This window comes from Panthera leo, chromosome E3, assembly GCF_018350215.1.
Source record: "Panthera leo isolate Ple1 chromosome E3, P.leo_Ple1_pat1.1, whole genome shotgun sequence".
NCBI lineage: Eukaryota > Metazoa > Chordata > Mammalia > Carnivora > Felidae > Panthera > Panthera leo.
In genome coordinates, this window is record NC_056694.1 from 20,515,491 (window position 1) to 20,538,007 (window position 22,517).

Genomic DNA, 22,517 nt, shown 5'->3' on the forward strand with positions numbered 1-22,517 from the left:
CTCGTGGCTCGTGGGACTGAGCCCCGGCTCGGGCTCTGCATTTGCAACACGGAGCCTGCTTGGGATTCTCTCTCTCTCTCTCTCTCTCTCTCTGCCTCTCTCCTGCTTGCACTGTCTCTTTCTCTCTCCCCAAAAAAATAAATAAAAACATGAAGAAAAATTAAAGAAATTTAAAAAATGTAATTAAAAAAAAAGAGACGGAGACATTTCAAAATGAAAAGATCTCTGGACCCCCAAATTCCTACGACTTGGGGGTAAGGCATAAAGAACAACTCAGCACCAGCTATCTTTATAAGCCTTATCTTTATAAGCCATTTCTAATGGAAAAGAAAAAAAAAAATCACCCAGAAAGGAAATTCCGGAGTCTGGACTGCAGAGCCAAATTCGCCTGAGAAAGGTCCCCGAGGGTAGAAACGGGCCCAAATCAATACGCACCCTCTACCCACAGGGCAGAGAGAATTGACGGCATATGTCCTGGATTTCAGAATTACTATGCGTGCAACTGTATTTTGCTGTCGTTTGTTGCCCCATAATGGATGACCAAAATGGTGCATGCTTATTTTTTTACTGTGATTTTAAAATTTTTTAAAGTTTATTTTTATTTTGAGAGAGACAGACAGACAGACAGACAGACAGAGCTGGGGAGGGGCAAAGAACAATGGAAAGCGAGAGAATCCCAAGCAGGCCCCGCACTGTCAGTGCAGAGTCTGATCTGGGGCTCGAACTCACGAACCGCGAGTTCATGAGCTGAGCCGAAACCAGGAGTCAGATGCTTAACTGACTGAGTCCCCGCTGTGATTTTTTTTTTCATCTCTGTATTTCCCTGGTGTTACGTTCTCACCTTCCTGGGGCTCAGGCCGCCACCGGATCCAGTGGAGAAAGGGAGTTTGTTATGTTCAGTTCTTAGTCAACCTTTGCTTGCAGAGGAGCAACTCTGCAAATCATCTCTCGCACAGCCAAACAAAGTCACAGATTGGGAGACGCGAGGATGACACGAACACCTGTCAGAGGATGTGATGAAATGTAACAAGGATGGATACGAGGCTCTGAATCTGTATTAAAAAGCCAGGTGCCCAAGGACATGTGGCTTAACAGAAACATACATTTATTAACTCGGCCTTTTTTTTTTTTTTCTTTTTGCATTAAGCTTATAAGTATTGCAAGAAGAACGAGGCTGCCAAAAAACCTCATGTGGCTGTAGACTCTATTAATAGAAGTAAAGTACCCAGGATAGGAAGGCTAGCCGCTTCCTGTAACGGGGTCAGACCACGCAGAAGATTCGGTTCTGCCCAAAGCACTAAAGTGAAATCAACGAAGTGGAGTACGTTGGGGAAGGGGAGGGGCGGGACAGTCCGCAGTACTCAAGAATTCACGTATTACTTTCAATTTATAAAGTACATTGAGTTAATGCGTGTATAGAGGCGTAGGTGAATGGCTAAGGGAGTAAGGGTTTCAAATCTGCAAACGGCCAGGCTACGCCTTGGTTTCATCCGTGCAGCGAACAAAGTAATTGCTAAACGGATACTGAGTTCCCACTATGTTTTGCAAGTATTAGGAAGACAGCAATGAGCTCCCTTCCGGCTAGTAGCTTGCATTTTAGATAAAACCAAGTAAGCCAGCAAGATTATTCGGGGAAAGAAAGGGTCGTGAAGCAAATAAACAGGGTCGACGGGGTGCAAAGCCTTGTGGGATCGAAAAGCCTTGGTTTTGGTTATTCAAAGAAAGCGTCTCCAAAGAAATGACACTGAGAATGGAATTTCACCAGTAAGAAGGAAGTTATGCGAAAGAATTGAGAAGCCTCTTTCCAGGCAGCAGAGGCAGATGTGGAAGCATCTCACAGCAGGGACAAGTTGGCATGAGAAACAGTAGAGGGGCGCCCGGGTGGCTCAGCGAGTTAAGCGTCCAGCTTCGGCTCGGGTCACGGTCTCACGGTGTGTGGGTTCGAGCCCCGCGTCGGGCTCTGTGCCGACGGCTCGGAGCCCGGAGCCTGCTTCCGACTCTGTGTCTCCCTCTCTCTCCGCCCCACCCCCGCTCATGCTCTGTCTCTGTCTCTCTCAAAAATAAACAAACATTAAAAACATAGAGGAAAAAACCAGCGTGGCTGGGACATCATGACACAGAGTGGTATAAGTGAAGATTAACCAGACGGGCAGACAATGGCATGCCACTGTCCCCAAAGTGTCATTTCCCTGCCAGCGTCGGAAGTCAGGTTTGCTGCTTCACTAGTATGGTTCGTGTACATAGAAGATACAACGAGAGATGAATCCAGCTCTCACAGAAGCGAGCTTCAGCTCTCTGGAAGGCCGGCAAGTGGAATCTGGGTGGCGTAGGGTCAGGGTTTCTGTGTCCCCAAGAAGCGACATTATGATATCAGTCAGTAGAAACGACAGGGATTGTTCAGCTCGGCAAAAAGCAGAGTCTCCTCGTTTGTATCCACATCCAAGGACGTGATCTGTCCCGGTAGGTAATGACCTTCCCATCCCAGGAAAAGTCCGGGTGACGTCTGGATAGTGCCTTGAGGTTACAGTGGTCGGAAATCACACAAACTGGCGTTAGACCAAAAGCAGCGTCTCCCAAAGGAGAGGGCATATGTCCAGCTGCCACGGCAGATGTTACGGAGACAGCCAGGAAAGCAACATCCGATAAAGCAGTACAGACGCTATTGTTTTTCAACATCCCGTCAATTCTTGCGATTTTTTAACGGAGCACCTTTTCTTCTCTATTTTACTCAGTTATAGTTAAGATACAGTGTTCTGTTAGCTTCAGGCGCTTCCATTCGTCACCCGGGGCTCATCGTGACAGGTGCATGCCTTCATCCCGGTCACCCGTGTCGCCCATCACCTCCCCCCCCAAACCTCCCCTCTGGCGACCGCCCGTTTATTCTCTATCGTTCAGAATCTGTTTGGGGGTTTGTCTCTTTTTTTTTTCCTTTGTTCATTTGTTTTGTTTCTTAAATTCTGTCAAGAGGAGCATCTCCTTTGTCTTTAACACCTAACACTTGCTTTGGGTCCCTGTCTTAAAAAGGGAAATCAATGCTCAGACGACTCTTCCCCAGGTAATAGTATCTTGCAAGGCGCTTAAAACATTATTTTGCTCTCATTATATTTATCTATGTAAATATGTACGGTGATTGCCGTGGGATCTATATTTGTGGTGATAATGTAAAGCCGACCCTTCTCGATAAATTATAGTGTTAAAGAGTCACGTGGACTTGAAGGAAAATATCATGCATGCGGGCGTGGATGGTATACCCTGTGGGCCATTACTATGGAGAAAAAAATCATTATAGTGCCAGGCAAATACTCTGACATTTGGAAAGCCCTGGTTAGACCTTAAAGTCTTCCAATCCCGAGCACTTTAGATTCCACAGAACCAAATGGGATTTAAATTGCTTTGCTGGGGGCGCCTGGGTGGCGCAGTCAGTTAAGCGTCCGACTTCAGCCAGGTCACGATCTCGCGGTCCGTGAGTTCGAGCCCCGCGTCAGGCTCTGGGCTGATGGCTCGGAGCCTGGAGCCTGTTTCCGATTCTGTGTCTCCCTCTCTCTCTGCCCCTCCCCCGCTCATGCTCTGTCTCTCTCTGTCCCAAAAATAAATAAAAAACGTTGAAAAAAAAAATTAAAAAAAAAAAATAAATTGCTTTGCTGATTCTCTTGGACAAAGTCAACTCTTTTAAAGAAAGCAGACGGGGGCGCCTGGGTGGCTCAGTCGGTGAAGCATCCGACTTCAGCTCAGGTCACGATCTCGCGGTCCGTGGGTTCGAGCCCCGCGTCGGGCTCTGGGCTGACGGCTCAGAGCCTGGAGCCTGCTTCCGATTCTGTGTCTCCCTCTCTCTCTGCCCCTCCCCCGTTCATGCTCTGTCTCTCTCTGTCCCAAAAATAAATAAACGTTAAAAAAATTAAAAAAAAAAAAAAGAAAGAAAGAAAGCAGACAGGCAGGATGCGGGGATATATTCCAGTTGAGGGGAAACGTCGTCCGCAAGGGATTTTTAGCCCTACTAGCTACCCTCTCTCAGTTGTAAGATTCAGCAAAACATGACCGTGATGGCTAATGTTGCGTGTCAACTTGGCTAGCTTATAGTAGCCAGTCGTTTGACCGAACGCCAGTCCAGATATGGCTGTAAAGTTATTTGTTTAGATGCGATTAACATTCTCTGTCAGCTGACTTTAAAGCAGAGTAGCCTTGGGGCGCCTGGGTGGCTCAGTCAGTAACCGTCTGACTTCAGCTCAGGTCACGATCTCACGGTTCGTGGGTTTGAGCCCCGCGTCGGGCTCTGTGCCGACAGCTCGGAGCCTAGAGCCTGCTTCGGATTCTGTGTCTCCCTCTCTCTCTGCCCCTTGCCCGCTGGCCCTCTGTATCTCTCTCTCTCAAAAACACAAGTAAAAACATTAAAAAAATTTAAAAAAAAATAATAAAGCAGAGTAGCCTCCATAAAGCAGGTGGGCCTGGTATAATCAGTCGAGGGCTATGAGCAAAGACGGGGGTTTCTTGAAAAAGAAGGAATGCTGACTCTGGGCTGCAATGTAGAAATTCTGCCTTAGTTTCCGGCCTTCAGACTCAAGACTTCAACATCAACTTTTACCTGGATGCCCAGGCTGCCAGCTCGCATTATGGATTTCAGATTTGCCAGCTTCTGCAATGATGTGAGCCGGTTCCTTCAAACAAATCTCTCTTTTTATATCTACATTATCTATATCTGTCTATCTACACACCCACACACAACAGTAACAAAACCTTAGAGGAATTTGTTTTGTGCTACTAACGACATGAAGGTGGGCTTCAGGCAGTACTTGATCCAGGGGCTCAAGTGACGGCACGAAGATTTATTTTTACCTACGTCTTGGTTCTGATTTCTGATCGTAGATTCATCATCAACCTCTGCAAGGTGCCCCTTGGCAGCTCCAGGCTTGCATCCTTCCAAGTCCAAGTACAAAGTAAAATAGTACCTCAGCCTCTAACAGTCCAAACAGTCGTCACGGGCCTGGATGCCTCTGCCCCCAATCAATCACATGTTCATCCCTGAACTAATCACTGAGGTCAGAGAATGGAACACACTGATCCTCTCAATCACCGGCATGAGGGAGGAGTGGGTTGCCTCCCCAAAAGGAAAGACTTTGGCGTATTGCTCTCAGATCTAAGATGTGGGACGGGAATGACAGCTCTCCGTGACACCATGCCTCTCAAACCTTAACGGGCACGAGAATCACCTGGGGGGCTGGTCACAGACGAAAATTCTGATTCGTTAGTTCTGTGATGGGGCTTGCAAGGCAGCATCTGTAATAGACTCCAGATCATTCTGGTACTGCTGGCCCATGGGCCACGCTTTGAGTCCCGAGAGTCATTAGGCCATATATTCCAGAGGCTGGCTGAGACCCATCCCTAATTGCAGTGAGTGGGCAGACCAAGGCGGGAGGAAGGTTCTGGTTCAACACAGCATTCTACCAGCCAGAGGGAGCCTGTCTCTTCCTTGCCTGCTGGAGGCACGGACAGAAAGGTGGTCCGACACATACATCGTGCGGCATGAGCCCCTGGGGCTGCTCAGTCCTGCTCAGGGTAAACGAGGACAGATAAAGATGTCCCTGTTACCCGGATGCCTTTGTGGAGAAGTCTGCATTCCTCAAGATTTACACAATCCACCAACTGGATGAGAGAAACAGCCCAGAGCTGCTGTTTGTATGCTCTGAGCGAAACCAGAGAAAACCACAGGTCAGGGCAGAGTCATATAATTTCATGGTTGAAGATTTTAGCCCACACCGCATACTTCTCAGATAAGGTGTTCATTGCTGCAGGGGAAATTTGAACTTTGTTGGACAAAGGAGACCAAAGTCTTTTACTTTTTAAATACCATGTTAGTCTTTCAGCCAAAGGCTTACCGTCAGGCTTCTGCGTCTGGGTTTTAAAGAGTGCCGGATTTGGGCGGAATTTGACACGAGAGGATCATTGAGCCTTATAGAAAATGTCTACAATTGGATTAGTGTTCCAAGTTATATGCCAGATAATCAATAGCTGATTCCATCAGGATTTTACCTATATCAAGGAATAGTTCTATTTCTGTCATTAAGGGAATCAGACTCACCTTCTCACGGTTCCCTGATATTAACCACAGTAATTGCCAAACAAATAAATACAATGAATACAACCCTCCCCCGACCCCCAAAGGATGCTGATATGACTTCTAATAATTTTGGGCCGGATTTCACATGAAGAAACAATACAGCACAGCCAGGCAAAGGGACCTTGAGTTCACAGGGTAGGAGTTGAGGTTCAAGCCACATAAACCAGCTTCCGTGGGGTGCCTGGGTGGCTCAGTCAGTTGAGCATCGGACTTCAGGTCAGGTCACGATCTCCCAGTTCATGGGTTCGAACCCCGCGTCGGGCTCTGTGCTGACAGCTCAGAACCTAGAACCTGCTTTGGATTCTGTGTCTCCCTCTCTCTCCACCCCTCTCCCGCTTGCTCTCTCTCTCCCTCTCAAAAATAAATAAACATTGAAAAAATAAATAAATAAATAAGCTAGTTTCCTTGTACATCTACAGGCATCTGAAACCAATCTCTCTTGCTGAAATAAATTGTAAACGATGAGGGTGTCTTTCCAAAATACCTTGCTTAGTTTTATTTAATCATTTGATTTTTAAATTCATTCATGTGTTCATGCGTTGCTTTCCAAGGTGAAACTAAATATTATGAGAAAGATAATCAGGGATATTTGAGTATCTCCTTGACTGAATATACCTTCCCTGAAGGCAGAGAAGGTTGATCTTGTCCAACATGGATTTCTCCCACCAGCACAGTGTCTGGCACAAGGGAGGAGCTCACCTGTATCAGTTAAATGAATGACATAATAAACAGCTAGATGAAAATATCCGGAAAGACGTGTTTTTTTCCCCCTACCAGAAATGAATTTCTGGTGAGGAAGATAAAATTGTATCAGGAAATAAACAATTGTGTACAAAGAAACAGAGGCATAAAATTGCCCAGTGCGCTTCAAAACAGATCAAGATTTTGATACAGATCACGTGATGAACTGCATGGCAGGGAATGGTAGAAGGTAAGTATGAAAAGGCAGGAGGGGGCCAGACTCTGATATGTATTTGCTGGGCCTTTTCAGGGGTAAGTAGCAACTGAAGTACAATTAGTAGTGAATTGAACATTAAAAAAAATTATAGAGGCACATGTAACTGGAAAATCAGAAAACCTAGATTCAGGTATGGCTGGATCTAGGTGTTCAAACGATGTCATCAGGAATATGTCTTCCTGTGTATCTTGGTTTCATTTCTTCTAATTTGTTTTCATTTTCAGACAGGCTCTCCCCCAGAGGTGAAAGAATGGGCAGCCCCACGGTTTGGATCCATGGTTTGTTAGCTTTAATCTGTAGCCCAGATTAGGTCTCATGTCTGTTCTTTAGCCAATGAGTGGATCCTAGAGGCTATGGTATTCTCATGGGCCATCCTAGGTCATAATCTTATCCCTGCATCCTGAAAGTGTGAGCGGTCCTACCCAAGTGGCATGGATTGAGCCTGAGAGAAGTAGGGATTCCTAAAGGAAAACTTCAGCAAGCAGGAAATAACCAGATAAACCACCCCCACCCCCGCGCTAAAAAACTCATAACATGCTGTCTGATCATACTTCTAAAACTTTCTACAAGATGTGAACTAACTTCTAGGGATAGACGAGTGGTTGCTTGCTTATGGGAGGAAGAGCAGAAAAGAGAGATTACAAAAGGGCACAAGAACACTTTCGAGGTGACGGATATATCCATTACCTTGACTCTTTCTTGGTATATCCGTATGTCGAAGTTTATCAAAGTTTATACTTTTAAAAAAATTTTAAATCTTTTTTATTTATTTTTGAGAGAGAGAGAGAGACAAGTGTGAGTGGGGGAGGGGCAGAGAGAGAGGGAGACACAGAATCGGAAGCAGGCTCCAGGCTCTGAGCTGTCAGCACAGAGCCCGATGCGGGGCTCGAACTCACAGACCGCGAGATCATGACCTGAACTGAAGTCGGACCCTTAATGGACTGAGCCACCCAGGCGCCCTGACCAAAGTTTACCCTTTAAATATGTGCCGTTTATTGTATGTCCTTTATACTCCACAGAGCTATAAAATATTGCAAAAAGAGGGAAAGGGTGATGATGGTCAGGAAGACAGTTGCCTGCGATGGCCTGCCACAAAGCAATGAGACGGCACAAGGTTTTAATCCGAAGAATAAAATAACTCGGAACGTTAAGATCAGTATGGACACTGGATGCGAAACGACCAGAGAGGCGACAGGGTAGGAACAAAGACACTCGTGAAGAGGCCTACTGGATGTCTCTCGTGCTGCCCCTGGCACGAGAGGCTTGGGTGTGTGCAGCTAGGGCAGGTACAGCCTGACTGGGCGACATCCCTCTATCCCAGCCTGGCATTCAAGCATGCCCGCCCCGGGAGTCTCTGGGAACTAACACCCCATGGAAGATGCTGAGCCCAGAGCGTCAATGCTTCCTCTTCTCTCCCCGAATGGGTGACTTCTCTGTCCTGCTCCGATTACCTGCTTGGAAGGGTCCAGCTGGATCTGACCCCAGTTGCCCGTAGCAATGGCCAGCTCAGCAGTGCCCTCTTCTACTGGTTTGTCTGTTTCCCTCTTCCGGTCTCCCTACATCCCTCCCTTCACTAAACCACCTGCAGTGAATGCTGGAGCCCCCACGTTCCGGGGCTTTGGGAGCCTGAAAACCATGACAGGTGAACGTGACAGTCTAAGTGAGTAAGTCAAGTGATGGTCTGGATGGAGAAGGAGCGAAGGAAATGGCAGGTCACGGGGACTAGACGTGCAGAGAGGGGGAGAGACCACGCACATCTCATTCGTGCAGGTGAACCCAGAGGAAGCCCCATGACAGAAATGATCGTTTTATAAAGAAAGACAAAGTATCAGAATTATCTAGGACTCGTGAGTCTGAGAAGGAGGCAATATTTCAGTCTTCTGGACATTTAAATGGTGGACAAGTTACTTTGGATTTTTTTTAACGCTACAGTGGTGGTTTACCAAGGGTTTTAGGGCACCACCAACAATTCACCATTAATGCACTGAAAAGAAAGGTAGCGGGTCGGAGGTATTCGAACAGGGCACGTTGGGGAGGGCTTGTCTTTATACTGTCTCACCTAGGACCCCACCTGGGAGACTCTAAGGCCAGGGCCTGGGACCATCTGTGGGCTCATTTGCTTACCCATGTGGCGGTCGATACCGACCATCAGCTGGGGGCTTCCTCTAACACAGGCGAGTCCCAGCCTCTTGGAAGGGAAGGCGGAAAGGCCTGCAGTGTCATCCCACTGGTCAAGGCGATCACAAAAGTCTGTCCCTGCTCAGGTGAGGGAACCGTGGATCCCACACGTGATGGGGGATGACGAAGGCATGTGGCAAAACGGGATCGGGTGTTAATCGCCTCTTGCTGCTGGAAGATTAGCACACATTTAGTTGCTTAAAGCCCACACACCTTTAATCCCACAGACCGTGTTCTCCAATAGAAGCATAACGCAAGCCACGCAGGTAAGTTAAGTTCTTCTGGAAGCCGCATTTGTGAAAGTAAAATTTGGATAGGAAAAACGGATTTTAGTATTATCTTGTTTCACCCAACGGTCTGAAATTCTGTCGTTTTTCAGCGTGAAATCCATATAACAAGGACTGAGACACTCTACGTTGTTTAGACTAAATCTTCAAACCTCATGGTGTATTAGATAGTGATATCGCGTCTTAATTCAGATGGGTGGCAATCAGGCTGTGTAGCCACAGACATTATGTCTGAAATCATTCTGGGGATAAACCTCCAAACATCCAAATATGAGGATGGCATCACATATATAGTCAGATGCCAAAACCCTCCACTCCCAGAGTTTCAGTTTCAGAGATCACTTCTCTAGCTTCTGTCTGGGTGTCACAGCCCTCGACCAGATCACGAGTAGGGTCAGGGGTGCAGGAAAGGGGATTGTGTGCTCTCTAGACTGACTCTCAGCAAAGGGTCCTTGGTCATTCACTCCCAGCTCGGTCATCGTCCCCACCTCTAGTCTCGACTGTAACCAACCGTATCAGGAATAGGTAATTGAGCCAGGGGGTGGCGGCTTGCTTTTGAAAAATAAAATTTCATTCCTCCTTTCTTGTTCTTGTGCTAGCACGCCATCAATCCCAGAAGGGGAGGTTCCCGGCAGGTTGTTAGACGGACAAGGTTTATCTCCGATAGCTTCCCTGCCGCTCCAGGGTCAAGTCCTTGCCCACATTTACAGCGTGGAACATCCCCCCTTTCCCTGCAGGTGCTTCTTAACGCTGGCTACGTGGAGACCCCTCATTCATGGTAAGCCAGCACAAATGTTAATTCTCCTTAAGAAACTTCCCCAACATCACTAATCTCCCTCTTTCTTCTTTCCTCATTTCCTTTCAGATCCCCTTGTATATCTTCCTTCTATCAGAGCCCTTAATGCTTTCTACTATGATGGTTTATTCATTTCTCTGCCACGCCAATATATTGTTACATTTTCCAAGAAAAGACGACGCCATTCATCTCTTCATTCTCTGTGATTATCACAAGGCTTTTCCCATAGTAGACAGTCAGCCATGGGGACTCCTTTGGTCCAGTGAATAGAGGAAAGCTAATTGGCCCATATGGGGGAATGAGTGTGTGACCTTGGCTTTATCTCCATGAGCTTGGAGACAAGATTTGCATGCTTTTGTTGTTCTGGGTCAAGGGAACCACATGCTGTTCAAAGTACTAGGGTTTGAATACAGGGATATTTGACAATACACCTGTTTAGTTAGATAAAGGGGACCTATTCAGATACTGTGGGAAAGGAATCAATGAAGTTCCTGGCCCCTTTGCCTTTGACAATAGTCTTTCTGAGCAGCAGAAAGAGAGAGCCTCTAAGAAGGTGATTAATGTGAGATCCTGCTGAGGCCTTCAAATTGATCTTGGCAAAGAAAATGTCATTTCTCTGCCTGTCCCTTGGCTTCAGAGACACTCTGGAAAGGACAGTTTCAAACAGACTGACGAGGATACACAAGATAGTGTCAAGGAAGACAGAGGATGCTTATATCTGGGGTAAATACAAGTGGATTCATCAACTCAAGAATAAAAGTTCATTTCCATGTTAGTTGCCTCCACTTGAGTTGCCTTGTTGCTTCTTAGCATCTTTAACGATGACCCCGTCGATCCTTCGCGTGACATCCTGATCTCATGGGCCACTGATCCCACAACTACACTGGCTTTCACTACTTTTCAGGTATTTATAGATACATACTATTCCTATGACACTGCCCTCAGTTCTGAAGAAATGGAAATAAGTCAGGCATGGTCCCAGCCCTGAAGAAGCTGATCTTCTAGTGGAGAGACAGATATAGACACACAGAATTACAATCAACTGTCATAAATACAATAATAGAGATGATATGAAACACACTGGTGATACATTAATGAGGGATATTTGTTTTCCTTTGTTACTCTGCCCATTCATTTTATATATATACACATATATATGTATATATATTATATATAATATATATACATATATTATATATAATATATATACGTATATATTACATATATACGTATATATATTATATACATGTATATATATGTATAATATATATTATACGTATAATATATATACGTATATATATAAACGTATATATACATATAATATATAATACGTATATATTATATATTATACGTATTATTATATAAATATTATATATATAATTATATATATTATATATACGTATATGTTATATATACGTATATATAATGTATATATATTATATACGTATATATAATGCATATGTATTATATATACGTATATACATATACACGTATATATATAATATAATATATTATATATAGGTATATATATTATATATATATACGTATAATATATATTATATTATATATACGTATATAAAATATATAGGTATATATGTTATACATACCTATATATAATAATATATATACGTATATATTATATATATACATATACATACATATATGTATGTGTATACATGTATATGTGTATATATATGTATGTATGTATAATCATGAGTATATACAGTATATATGAGTATGCTACAGCAGTGAGAAGAAAAAAGTCACTATTCTGAAAGGTCCCTGAGCTGCTAAACACTTGGATTGTTCAGAAATCTGAAGGGGTAACACTGTGGCTGTTCTCTCTATAACCACTAGAGCTCAGCAGTCAAGGGCAAAGTGGCATAAAACGAGGTTGTAGAAAGAACGGGGCCCCATCGTGAAGGGCTTTGTAGGGTATGCTAAGCAGTTGGCTTTGAGTATATTTTTCCTAGACGAAGGGATTTAGGCCGCCAAGAACCAAAACATTACGTATACTCTTGCATGATCATTTTGCTGCCAAGTGGCGAAGGCATTTGGGGTGGGAGGTAGATGAAGGTGAACAAAAGAAAGAAAGGAAAGTCAAGATTAGGGGGAGAGAGCTCTGTTGGGAACTTGCAGTGGTTCACATGGGGCCTTAGACCCAGAAATGACAGTAAAGCTGGAGACAAGAAGATGGTGGGCAAGGCATTCTCCAGACATAGCAAGAAGAATCCAGGAGGAGGGGGAAAACATGTACAAATATGGAGGCACAAAACAGTTGAGGGAATGTTACTGTCTCCCCAGCCACCAAGAAGAGCTTAATCATAACACAAACATCACAGTCCTACCACCCCCACCATCATCAAGGCCACCGCCATCATCACCATCACCTACATCACCTTCATTCCAGATACCATCATAATGAATGACAATCTGTAATGCGTACAGCTTTATACACAGCAAACTTTCATCAGCGTTAATTCACCTGAATTTTTTGAGGTGGCACATCAATTTTGAGTACAACCTCTTATTAGAAATCCCTCTTTGCTCAATTTTTTAATGTTTACGTATTTATTTGGAGAGAGACAGCACGGGCAGGGGAGGGGCTGAGAGAAAAGCAGAGAGAATCCGAAGCAGGTTCCGTGCTGTCAGAGCAGAGCCCAACTCGGGACTCAATCTCACAGACTGTGAGATCATGACCTGAGCCAAGATCCAGAGTCAGATGCTCGACCGACCGAGTCACCCACGTGCCCCATTTGAAACCCGTTTCAACACCACCCCCTTCATTGTCACTGAATGTCCAGTCTCTAGGTCCCTCTCCGTTGTCCTAAAGCTTTTTATCTCCTGCACCGTCACGTGCCTTCCTTCCTACTTTCACCACTTGGTCAGACTTTCCCAACCTGTTCTTTAATGCCCTGCAGATTTAATCATTTCTTTGAAATCCCTTTATATACTAACGGTCCTTAAACTTGGATCACTGCGGGCATTAAAGTTTTCTGATTGTGAACATCACAATTTGGTGAAGAGGGTAACCACTATGATCCAACTTGCCTTGTTTAATTTCACTAAGAAATATCTCTCAACTTTCAAATCATGCCCATGGCAACCAAGTCCTGGCCGCATCTTATCCCCTCTGTGTTCAGCCGTCAGCTCCGTGGAGAACCTCACCCCCCACTTCAGAGGGAAAAACAAAACAAAACAAAACAAAGAAAATCTTTACACAGATTCCTGTACCTTCTCTACTCTGCTGGGCACCCTTATAGTCAGAAACGTATCCTTGTTAGGTCCCTCTCCATCTCTGAATCCACAAAAGGATGCTACCCACTCCCCAGTCTTGGATATTACCCTGTTAAATCACAGCAGGTTGATTTCAACTAGTTTTTTTTTTTAAAAAAGGAGCTATACTATTTTTTTTTTTGTGCCACAGGATATGCTTTTAAACTCAACTCTGTCATTAACCACAACACCAATTAAGAAAAACTCTATACAGAAGGTTCCCCAAAAGGTACAATCCATGAATTTGGAAATTTCAAGCTGTATCTCTGGACAAAGCTACATCACTAGACTACTAGGAAGCTTGATAATGCTGTGCAGATGCCTGGGGAAACAAATTTTCAGAATTATGCATTGGTGGGATAACTTCAAACCCTGAAGACATTCATTATTAACAGCCAGTGAACAAAAAAAAAAAGGGTTGTTCTTTATATTACAAGTATCTTCTTCATGAGGATCTCAGAGATACATTCCAATCTGATCTCTGTGCCAAGAACATTTCACTCCTCCTGAAAATCTGGCTTGTTTTTATTTCATAGGCATTGTGAGTAATGGAAAAATAGTAAAAAAATTCCTGAGGAAACTCAAAGTCAGATATCGGCTTCTTTCTCTGGCAGGCAGGTCATGGTGGTGTGCATTCTAGCCTGACCCCAAGTTCTGTTGACTCTCCTGTCTCGTTTTTCTATTAACATTCACTGTGCCACTTTGTGGTGTTGTGTGTCACAACTGGAAGCCATCGGGGTCCTTTCTGGGCAAGAGGGAGACATAAATAAATAAATAATGTTCATAGCTTCTAGTGTCCCTGAAATGTTGCGTCTCTTCTAATGCTCTTAAGGGACTTCAATAAAAAGGTGGGGGGAGCTATGAGGACTTTTTCTTAACTAGAACTCTGAACTTACTTTTAGCATTTTGCTGAACTGAGTAAATATGTTGAAGATATCTGACGTTGAGATGGGAAAGATAAAGCAAGTTCATAGGAATCTTCCTCTGGAGATTTTCTTTCTCTCTTTTCCCTTTCTTTCTCTCTCTCTCTCTCTCTCTCTCTCTCTCTCTCTTCCTTCCTTCCTTCCTCCTTTCCCTCTTTCCTTCCTTCTTTCCTTCCCTCCTCCCTTTCTTTCTTCCTCCCTTCCTTCCTTCCCTCTTCCTCCCTCCCTTTTTTCCTTCCTTCCTCTCTTCCTTCTTTCCTTCCTCCCTCCCTCTCTTCCTTCCTTCCTTCTTTCCTTCCCTACTCCCTTTCTTCCTTCCTCCCTTCCTTCCTTCCCTCTTCCTCCCTCCCTTTTTTCCTTCCTTCCTCTCTTCCTTCTTTCCTTCCTTCCTTCTTTCCTTCCTCCCTTCCTTTCCTTCCTTCCTTCCTTCCCTCTTTCCTTCCTTCTTTCCTTCCCTCCTCCCTTTCTTTCTTCCTCCCTTCCTTTCTTCCCTCTTCCTCCCTCCCTCTTTTCCTTCCTTCCTCTCTTCCTTCTTTCCTTCCTCCCTCCCTCCCTTCCTTCCTTCTTTCCTTCCCTACTCCCTTTCTTCCTTCCTCCCTTCCTTCCTTCCTTCCCTCTTCCTCCCTCCCTTTTTTCCTTCCTTCCTCTCTTCCTTCTTTCCTTCCTTCCTTCCTCCCTTCCTTCTTTCCTTCCTCCCTCCCTCCCTTCCTCCCTCCCTCCCTTCCTTCCTTCCTTCCTTCCTTCCTTCTTCCCTTCCTCCCTTTCTTTCTAAATGACTTAAGCTATCTTCATACTAACAGGCAGTGTTTAGATACGAATATGTTGTAACCAAAAAGATACCACAAATCAAAGACTGACTTTGCACTGATGAGCAGGACTTGGCCAGAAGGAAATAAAGTTCTGCATTATCAAACCAGTCTCCCAAAACAAGGCGGTGTAGCTGAAAGAGGAAAACAATTCCTGTGTTTGGGTCTCAGAGGATGATAAGCATCCCACATCTGAAATAACCATTTGAGAGGTGGGCTGCCAAAAGGAATCTGGTTGATCCTGACGGAGTGGGAAGGTCGGGACGGAAGTGGTGAGCCTAGTATAGAATCTGTGAATGCTATCACTGGCATTGTGGCTGTCCTGGTAGGACTGTTGAGATGCAAAAAGAACGTCTGTTTGTTCTTCCTACACAGCCTAGCCATGACCTAGAGGAGTCTCTAACATCCTGTCCGGTTCAACCACATCCAGCTGCACAGAGGCACCCCAATCTCCGTCAAACTACTGATGACATTCTTCAACTTTTCTCTTCTTTTGTTTTCATTTTTCTTTTCTTTTCCTTTCTTTTCGTTCCTTCCTTCATACACACACACACACACACACACACACACACACACACACACACAGAAACAGTGTATACAGGGATGTATATGTATATATATCCCCAATGTCTAAAGGCTGCCATAAGAAAGGGCCAGGAGTCAACAAAAGTAAGCCTTTATCCTTGCAGTCGGTCCACAGAAGTCATTCTGCACGAGTAACTCAAATTCCCTTTGGACATGGGAAGAAAAGTTCTCAAAAACAGTAAGCCCATACTATGCACCAAACACCGTTCCCGTACGTTACAAACAGAGGCTCTGGGGTAGGACACTCCAGGCTTGAATTCCACTTCAGCTGCTTCCTAACTTTGTGACTGTGGCTGAGAAAAGCTGACCCTCTGAATCCTCAACATCACCGTTTCGAAAATGGGAATAGTAAGGGTACCCAACACATTGGGTTTACACAGAGGTAAAAATATACATGAAGGTAGGAAAGGTCCATGAGCATACAGTGGAACAGTGCTTACGTATCTGTGGCTAGAATATCGGGATTCAATTCTCCATTCCTTTTTACAAATGCGTAACTGAGGCTCAGAAAGTGGACACGATTTGTTCCAGTTTTCCTCACAGCCCGTGACATGGCCATGATGCACGCACATGGGGTGCACACACACACACACATACACACACATCAACACTCATTCTTTATGGATGTCATCAATGCTTTGCTTGAACAACACTGATATCAGTGTCCCTGGGTCATCTGTATGTTCTTATTATACAATATACCGAAAAGCTCGCCTTATATCTGAAGGGCTTTATTAATGTGCTAAATATGTCTTTCTTGGACCCCCAAAGCACCAATAGGTGGGAAGTTGCTAGGAACCAACGTTAGAACAGGATCTGGGGAGGGGAGGGGTTAGCATTTCTAACACTAGCTCTTCCGGGTTCTGGCGTATGGTTTCCGGTGTCCAAATATGAAATCGTCCAGAAGTGAGAGAGAACATGGGACGTAGAGATCCAAAACGGCCATAAAATCCAGGTGGACCTAAGGGAATCATTCATACACGAGGTAGAGAGCTGAACAGGGGTCGGAGGTACAGAGTCAAGGGCCAAGAGCAGAAAACCATATGTCTGTGCCAAGGTTATTTAGCTTCTCTTAAACCCAGTAAAACATAGCTAAGTGAAGTAAACGTACACACAAAGTGAGGATATATGTCCAACCCATGCATGTAAAAAACTGATTCACCTGTGACTTCTTTTTTATTCTTAGATTTTTGCCACAGCCTCCATGAACAGCCAGCCCTGTGCCTAGTTCTGGCTTTGCTTCTCTCCCCCCCACCCCCGACGTTATTGAGGTATGATTGACATGTGAAAAGCAGCACCTATGTAATGAACACAACTCAGAGTTTGGGGGTAACTGTACCCCCAGGACACCATCCCCACCATCAACGCTACAAACACAGCCGTCTCCTCCCCTAGCTCCCTCCCACCTTCTTTCTCATTATGGTCATTATCATTACTGTTTCTGTTCTCGTGCGCGGGCACGTAGGTAAGAACACTTAACATACCCTCTCAGGAAACTTTAAGTACACAATGCAGTACTGTTTACTGTAAGTACTGGGCTGTGTGCAGATCTCTGGAATTTATTCACCTTGCGTAACTGAAACCCTGTAACATTCGACCATCACCTCCCATTCTGCAAGCCTTCCAGCCTCTGGGAACCACCATTCTGCTCTCTGATGATTCTAGCTTTTGTTTAATGTTTATTTATTTATTTTGAGAGAGAGAGAGAGAGAGAGAGAGAGAGAGAGAGAGGGGTGCAGGGGAGGAGCAGAGAGAGAATCCCAAGCAGGATCTATGCTCTGTGCTGAGCCTGACAGGGGCTCAATCTCACAAACCATGAGATCAATGACCTGAGCCAAAATTAAGACTTAAGCAACACTTAACCAACTGAGCCACTCAGGCATCCCTCTAACATTGTTCTATAAATGAGATCATGCAGGATTTGTGCTTCCGTGTCTGGCTTATTTCCCTTAGCATAACGTGCTCTGGGTCCACCCACATTGTCACAAATTCCACTGCCCCCTTCCTGACACCCATGACTCTTCGGCTCTTCTCTTGCTAAACTTCCGTTCATGTGGTTTTTCCTTTTTTTCCTTTGAGAGTGTTGAGGTCCCCTGTGGCTCAGGGTCTCCTCCCATCTGTCTTGATCCCTCTTTTCTCCGCATCTCCAGGGTCAGCTCCTTAGGACTCTGCTCTCAGCTAAAGACCGTCCCTGATCATCTGTCAAACAAGTCTTGCTGGATCCCATTTCTCTCTCTACCTCCCTCATTGCACTCCTAGATATCTGTAAAGCACTCTATGCCTCTCCCTCCCCCTCCTCCCCCTTCTCCTTCTTTCTCTTCTTCTTCCTCCTCCTCTTCCTCTCCTCCTTCTCCTCCTTATTATTATTATTATGGTTGCTATTATTATCCCAATTTTACAGATGAGGGAATAGGCTCAGAGCAGTTAAATAACTTGCCTAAAGTCATACTGCTACTAAATGGCAGAGCTGGAGTTCTGCCCCGAGAAGTTGGGTTCCAGAGCCCAAGCTTGTATCTAATGCCCACATGTGTATCTCCAGTCATCTTGTCGTTAGTAATAAGTGATGATCCCAGGGGAAATTGGGCATCCTAGGGCCTACATGGTCTTTCCTGAATTCCCAGCCACATTTGTTGGGGCTGGAAAAACTCATTAAAAAGAACTGGCCTGGGGAGGCTCAGACACCAAGCTCAAGGTCTCAAGTGCTTTCAAGGCCTCTGGGTCCTTTTACCTTGCTAGGGAGGCACACCCACGAGTACAAGATGACCCATTAGTGCCAAATCAACGCCTTGTGATGGGATGGATCACAATTCCTGCAAAGTTGTTGCACTGTTCTTGACTGGGCGCAGTCCTTTGGGGCTGGGCTATTCACAAAATGCTAACGAATTTCCCACATGTCTGATTCAGTGTTCCCGAGGAGATTCTCAGTCCTTGCTCCTTAACTTTCTGAAGATGTGTGGGCACAGACAGCCAGAGACTTACCCCCAGCCTCTTTTATTGTTCCCTTTGCCTCCTAAACAGTCTCTGAAGACAAGAGGATGCAAGGACCTGAGGGTTTTGGGGTCCAGGTTTAGAGGGGTCCACCCTACCATCTACCATGACTCCTTCCTACAGGTCTCCAGAATATGGGTCCAAACTCTGTTAATGGGCCCCAAGAAGATGATTTCCATTCACTTCCAGGTCTTGGCAATTTTGCTTCCCTAACTTCACCAATGTCACATATCTACTCTAAGTAATACTAATAATCTACATTTATAGTCCATGTAAACTCTCAACTTTGTAAGGAAGGCCATCAGCTCTAATACAGCCCATCCCACCCACCTCAGGAATGGTTGTATCCTGTTAATTGTCACAACCATCAGAGGCAAGTTGGATTATCGGCCCTCCTTTCAAGATGGAGGGAGACCGCAAGAATGACTTATCCAATGTCGCACCCGCATAAATGACAGAGCTGAGACTCAAACCATTGTCCTGGAAAGTGACATGATGCAAGACACATGACAAGCTGCTGACTCTACTGGGTATTGGTTAGCTTTTGCTGTGTAACAAAAATTCCCAAAACGTAGTGGCTTAAACCAGCAGTCTTTTGGTTACCATAGGTTAGCAAACTAGGCTGAGCTGAATGGAGCGGCTCTTTGGGTCTCACCTGGGATCACAGGGCAGGACATCTGTGGGCAGCTACTGGGTCAGCTGGGAGCTGCTGACCTAAGATGGGCTCAGCTAAGATGGTTCATCTCTAATGGTCTCTTTCCTCCAGCAGGCTAACCTAGGCTCTCAGTGATGCCAGGGAGAGGTCCAAGATGGGAAAAAAGTTGCAAAGTCTCTTGGCGTAGGCTCCGAGCTGGAATTACATTACTTCCGCCACATTCTATTGGCCAAAGCAAGTCACAAGAACTGCCTGGATTCCAGAACAGGAATACAAATTCTACCCCTCCCCCTCTTGATGGAAGAAACTGCACAGTCCCCTATGCAAAGGCTATGAAAACAGACAAGGGAAGCATGTGAAGCTTTTTTTTTTTTAATCTACCACAGGGTATTATAAAAAAAAAAAAAAAAACTTTTCATTTCTAAAGGACATAATCCTTCCATTCAGACCATTTACATTACAAAGATTAGAATCATCGTTAAGTACAAACCTATGAAAATAGCTCACATATTAAGGTTGAATTTAATATATGCACATGTTCATTATAGCTTCATAAAAAAATAAGCCTTAGAGACTGGTCATTCTCCTCTATAAATACGTGATTATTAATCTTAGTGAACTACTCTTGTAATGTATTTACCAACAGATGTAATTAACCCCACGTAATGATCCTTCGCTGTTCCCAAGCCCTCTCACGGCACTTTTCTCCTTTAATCAAAGAGCAATCTCGAAGTAAGGCAGAAGAGTTATTGCCAAGTTTTGCTACATCCGACAGCACGGAGATTCTGAGAACACGAGAAACCACCTACAGCCACACTATTAAGTTACACCTCTGGCTACGGTACCATTAGTTACCGAGCAAACACGTTTCACGCTACACCCAAATGCCTCGCGTCCCATGAAGGATTTCTCAATCCCCCCGGTGAACGTAGAAGTCCTTTTATACTGAACACGCTTACAAAATCCTAACCACATCTTCTCCAATCAAATGGGGGGAGGGGGGCGCCCCGAGGTGTGACCCCAGCTCCTCACTTGATTGGTGACTGGCATAGCTCACTTTCAGTCCCTGTCCTAAGTACTCCCAAGAGCTTTCTGCGCTGTTTCAAATCGGTTCCATTTGTTAAGATTTCTAAAATGTTTGAGGCTTTGCAAATCAGTGCGTACAGATGCTATTCCGTTTAATCTCCACAATTAGGGATTACTGTCCGCCATCGACAGATCTGTAAGTCAGGATAAATGTGGTTCCAAGAAATCTAATTCAAACTGGTTTAAGCAAAAGAAAAACAACAATAACCAAAGAATGTGTTGGTTTACGTACCTGGAACACACAGAGGTCCTGTGGCTTCAGCTGACCGGGTGTTGGAAACAAAATCCCCACCTCCTCCCTTCAAGCCCGCTTTCCTTGCCTTGATTTCACTCACAGACAGCGCCACAAACTCCTGGTTTATAATCCAGCAGTTTAAGGAAACCAGCAGAACAAAAGCCCTTTATTCCTGGTCTTTCCGGCAAAATTCCTGGAAGGATCCTCATTGGCTTGGCCTGAGTCACGTGCCCATGCGCGACCAGATCCCCGCGGTCAAAGGGATGCAGAGCTCTGATTGGCCAGGCCCGGCCTTGCACCTGACCGGGGAGCGGAGGCAGGACAGTCCTTCGGCAACACAGGGGGAACGGTTGTCCGGAGTGACGTCGGGTGACCGAAGAGGCCAAGGGTGCCCGGCAGAAGGACAATAAAGGATACCGGCAATGTAAACCCGAGAAGAAAGGCTCACGTGCAGGAAGGGGTTCTCCGAAAAGGGCCCATGTTCTGAGTACAAGGTTCAAAGCCTGTGGCCTGCACGCTACCCCTCGGTCAAGGGAAAACCCTACCTAAATACTCTGAGCACTTCTGTACTCCAAGTATGTGGTCGTTTTCCCGCCCCAGGCAGTTCTCCAGTTCTCAGTGGATGCTGGCTGAGTGTCCTACAATTGAAGTCCATTGCCACACCCTACCCGGAAACGGTACCAGATCGCAGAGGTTAAGGGCTCAGTCCTGTTAGGGGCTCAGACGCCGATCCCAAGTCGAGCCTGTCACCTATGCTTCTGGCTGACCGGCTATATATCAGAGGTTCCGGCCGCCCCTCCTAGGATTTGATGCAAGAATGTCTCAGAGAACTCAGGCAAACCACTTATTTCCTAGATCACTGTTTTATTTTAAAAGAATATAACTCAGGGGGCGCCCGGGTGGCTGTCTGTTAAGGGCTGGACTTAGGCTCAGGTCATGATCTCAAGGCTGGTGAGTTTGAGCCCCCCATGAGGCTGGATCCTGCTTTGGGTTCTGTGTCTCTCTCTCTCTCTCTCTCTCTCTCTCTCTCTCTCTCTCCCTCTCTCTCTCTGCTCCTCCCCTGCTCAGGCTCTGTCTCTGTCTCTCTCTCTTTCAAAAATAAATAAACATTTTTAAATTTTTTAATAAAAAAAGTAAACAGATAGAGCTCAGGAATAGCCAGATGGAAGACGCACATAATAAGGTATGGGGAAAGGAGTCCAAAACTTCTACGTTGTTCCAGAACCTCTATGTGTTCACCAACCCAGAAACTTCTTAAACCACTGCCTTTTGGGATTTGGGGCTTGGGGAGGATTTGGGGGGAGGCTTCCTTGCAGAGGCATGATGGATTAAACTGGCCCTTGGTGATTGATCTCAATTTCCAGCCCCCCTCCCTTCCCCAGAAGTCGGGGTGGGGGGCGCTGAAACTTCCAATCCTGTACTCTTTGGTTGGTTTCCCTGGCAACCAGCCTCCAGCCACAAGTGCTATCCCAAAGTCACCTCATTAACATAAATTCGGATGTAGATGAAAGCCGTTTATTAGGAATATCAAAAGACACCTTTAGTGCTCTTCAGAAATTCCACTTAAGAAATTCCAAGGGTTTTAGGAGGTCTGTGCAAGAAACCAAAGATCAAACGTGTAATGATGTCATC

General features: G+C 45.2%; 1 long non-coding RNA gene across 1 annotated transcript; it reads right to left on the reverse strand.

The window, feature by feature from the left end:
* Nucleotides 1-14,127: 14,127 nt before the first annotated feature.
* LOC122209904 lies at nucleotides 14,128-19,785 on the reverse strand. The gene is made up of 3 exons (XR_006197824.1): nucleotides 19,565-19,785; nucleotides 15,389-15,470; nucleotides 14,128-14,352 (listed from the first exon to the last, which is right to left on the reverse strand). It is a non-coding gene; the product is annotated as an uncharacterized LOC122209904 (long non-coding RNA).
* Nucleotides 19,786-22,517: the final 2,732 nt, after the last annotated feature.